This window comes from Dama dama, chromosome 28 (genome assembly GCF_033118175.1).
Source record: "Dama dama isolate Ldn47 chromosome 28, ASM3311817v1, whole genome shotgun sequence".
In the NCBI taxonomy this organism is placed as follows: domain Eukaryota; kingdom Metazoa; phylum Chordata; class Mammalia; order Artiodactyla; family Cervidae; genus Dama; species Dama dama.
This window is the reverse complement of record NC_083708.1, coordinates 29696426-29700800: the sequence shown is the minus strand read 5'-3', so window position 1 is coordinate 29700800 and position 4375 is coordinate 29696426.

Below are 4375 nucleotides of genomic sequence, written 5' to 3'. Positions count from 1 at the left end.
GCTGCTCCTTACTTACTTCACTCGTGTCCCACTCTGTGCGACCCTATGGACTGTAGCCAGCCAGGCTTCTCTGTCCATGGAATTCTCCATGCAAGTGTACTGGAATGGGTTGCCATACCTTGCTCCAGGGGATCTTCCCACCCCAGGGATTGAACCCGGGTCTCCTGTATTAAGGCAAATTGTTTACCACTGAGCCATCAGGGAAGCTCGGCTTTTTAGCTGGACCATAAGAAAAAGGAACTGCCTTAAAAGTTGGCCCATACTTCTCCTGAGCATTACATGCAACCATCCGTGCAGGCCATCATTTCAGTCGTGTCTGACACTTTGCGACCCTATGGGCTGTAGCCCGCCAGGCTGCTCTGTCCATAGGAGTCTCTAGGAAAGAATACTGAAGTGGGCTGCCATGCCCTCCTCCAGGGATCCTCCCAACCCAGAGATCGAACCTGCATCTCTTATGTTTTCTGCATTAGCAGTGGGTTCTTTACCATTAGCACCAATTAGAGGTCCACGGAACCATAGTTCCTCTAATTGGACATGACTATAACATCACTTTGTTCTTAATTATGGATGAAAGTCATGTACTGCAAAAATAAATAGTATAACAGTTTGGAACAGACTGACTCAAAGCCTTTCTCAATCACTTAGTGATGTGATTACTTAAAATCACTCTTTCATTTTCTCCATCGGTAAATAGATATACTAAACATGTTACCTCATATGGTTGTGTAATTACTCAATAGTTAATGCATTTAAGACATTGATAGACAGCAGGTAACAAATAAATGTCATCTTCCAGTACCATTACTTATAATAATTTTGATGATGGAATTTAGAATGTGTGATTCTTTTAGTGAAATAAATTCTATAGAGGATCTATTCATATTTCTGTAATATTATTCCACTAGTTTTAACAGTTTCCTATTGCTGCTATAACAAATTACCCTAAACTTAGTGGCTTAAAGTAACACAAATTTATTTCAGAGTTTGGAAGTTCAAAAGTCTAAAATGAGTCTTCAGGGCTACATTCCTTGTCCTGGCACTAGGATATAATCACTTTCATTGCCTTTCCCACCTTTCAGAGAGCAGTTACATTCCTTGAACTGGGGCTTCTTCCTCCATCTTTAAAGTCAGCAATGGTTAGTCAAATCTTTCTGAAGTTACAGCGCTCTGATGTGTCACTTCCACAGTCAAATCTTCCTCTTCCATCCCCTAATTAGGAAGCTTATAATTCCGTTGGGCCCACTTGGATAATTCAAAACAAGTTCCCCATCTCAAGATCCTTAACTTAGTCACATCTTCAGAATCCTTTATACCACATACAGTAACATTCACTGGTCCTGGGATTTGACACTGGCATCTCTGTGGAGCCACTGTTCAGCCTCCTACAATGAGCAAGTAAATTCAGGCCTGAACTGAGTAAATTCTTGAAATTTCTGTCTCTATAGCAATGAATGTGTAACAGGTCACATCATCAGCTTGTAGCTGTAAAGGACATGAGTGACAGAACACTCTGTTTCACTGCCCTTAAGAAACTCTAGGAGACAAAGAAACAAACAATATATATAGTACAATGTATTCTGGTGGAGAGCTAAATAGATTTGGTCAGAGAAAGCTTCAGAGAATAGATGACCCTTGAAAGGAGGAATGACTAGAGGAATATAGAGTCTGTAGCAGATAAAGCATGTAGGAAGAAGATTGCAGGCTAAAGGAAAGAAAGAAATATAGACAAAGACAGATGAGATTTAAGCATATGAGATATTCAGGGAAAAGTAATAGTTCAATTTGGCTAGAGCAGAAAGTTCTGGTTAAGAAGTGTGAGAGATAAGGCTTGAAGATTTAAGATTAAAAATGCATATGATTATATTAGCATATTAGTTAACCTGATAAATTATGCAATAATAAAGCATTTTTATTTGGAATTTCATAGATTTTATAACCCCACAAAATTTATTTTTTCCTTTTAGTTTTTTTTCCAGAAGATCTTTGGAAGTGAATACACCGAACACCACTGCAGTAAAACGACTCTAATCTAGTGCTTCTCAAAGGCTATTCCTGACCCAGCAGCATTAACACCACCAGGAAACTGGTTAGAAATGCAAATACCCAGTCCCCACCTCAGACCTGCTTAATCAGAAACTCTGGAGGTAGGCCTAACAAACTGTTTAAAGGAGATTTCCTGGTGATTCTGATGCTTTGTTAATAAGTGAGGACTACTGCTCTAATCCGATGTAGTTATACAGCCAAGAATGCTGGAGAGTTTAAAGTCTCCTTGTCCCCGGTAGATCAGAGTTTTACCTTGGGCAATGTCAAATCTTAGGCACCCCATGTTTCAAATTTTTCTGCCACTTGATCAATGCTTCCTATTGCTCCAAAGTGACACCTATTTCCAGCACTCGCCTCATAGCAACAGGATATGCAGTTGCTCTCCCTGTATAGGATTTATTATCTTATGCTTATGCTTTAATTCTGTATCACATGGTAATATTTATAGATTGAATGGCCATAGTACCTCATTAATACTACTCTGTCCCTACTTCAAGACAAATGGCAGATCAAACTATTGTCTCCGCAAGACATCTTGTTTCTATCTTTTATCCAAGAAATGGTTCTAAAAATCCCCAAGATTCTTCTCTGGAGGCCATCTTATCTTTCTGAACCACTCTGGAAATAATATAGCATTCTAGGGTACTACTAACATATACTATTCAAGGAGAAAGGCAAATTAGTCTAACAAGGAGGATGAGGTGGCCAAATTTTAGAAAAGAGGAAAGAAACCTAAATTTGAGTTTAAAAATATAACTGGTAAAGATTAAAAAAATATAAGGAAGAAAGGTGATAATTGAAAAAAAAATTTATTGGGGTTAATTCTGTGGCGGTTGTGGACTGTTTACCTTAAGAAAGGGAATATGATAAGGCAAAATTTGATTTGGAAAGTCAAAATTGAAAAAGAAAGCCTTTTGGGAATTTTCAAGTTTGTATTTGTTAGAATCACTGGTGTTCTGTCTTTCCAATTATATACAAGTTGAACAGAGGAAAAGCAATTCTTCCTTCGCCATTTATGAGAATGTATTGTCACCAGTGTGATTTCCCCTCCAGCTGTCACAAGCTGAGAGGATATATTCCTTCTGTGTAAATTTAAGAAGCCTGACGGTAACATGAGTGGATGGCAGTAAATAACACTGCCACCTACACTTAAATGGAATTTCTGATGTCTTGTTTTTCATTGCTGTCAGTAGAGTATCTCTCCTTAAAGACAATATTTCATCAAACTTATAATGAAAATGATAATGTGGCCATGGTTTATTTATAGCATATATTTCTATTGGTTGGGTTGAGTTTTTGTTGTCATATTAATCAAAGACAAAATTGACTTTAGTGTAGCTCTTGAAACTCTTCAAAAATACTTTTCCAACATAAATACGTTTAAACACATAGAAAGAGCCACACTTTAAACACCCCCTGCAAATTTTCAGTATGTCACCAGTTAAAATAATGCATCTTCTTTTATTAACAATTTTGGTAAGAAACAAAATTTCCAGGAAAACCAAGATAGTATGGTTATATCTACCCAGATGAAATTACAATCTCTCCCAAAGCAATTTTCAGAAAAGAGTAAAATGATCAAGAAAACTCGAACTAGCTACAGCCCTTATTCATATAGGTGGGAAGAATGAATATTTGAGAGATGAGATCCCTTTTAATTGAAAATGACTTTGGTTTCCATAATTACAGGCCTTTTTATCAAACCTACCATGTTAATAAACATGTGCCTTAATGAGATAAAAAGCAAAAAAAAAAGGCATAATGTATGCTCAACACTGAATTCATATTCATAATGCATATCACAAATCCATATTTTATAGGTATGTGACAGAATTGATGAGATTTATTCATCATAAAAATGATCTATAAAGAAGGAAAAAAGTATATTGTTAGCACAGGGGGAAAGCACGCAAACTTAAGTTCCAGCAGTTATTAGTTGCATGAAGTTATTTAAACCCTGTTAGTCAATGTCTTCATCTATAAAATGGGTATAATAGTACTAAGGGGGTTGCTATGAAGATTAATAAATTAACATTTACAAAGTGCTGCAATAAGATCTAGCATATAATAAGAGTCAGGTGTGTATTTATTAAATGAAATAAATAATTAAAAAGGACCATATGAGTTGGGGGAAATGGTCATTCTCATTTTAAATTATTTAAAATGGTGCCTCTAACAATTAAGCACTGTTATCCATAAATAAAAAAACATTATTTATTAGACAATTAGTGCATCCAATAAGAACAAGTTTAATGTTAATAATAATTTGAGAGTTAGGTGCTGACCTCGTGAATTTAAAGAATTAAGGAAATGTGAAAGCAAAAGAAGAAAA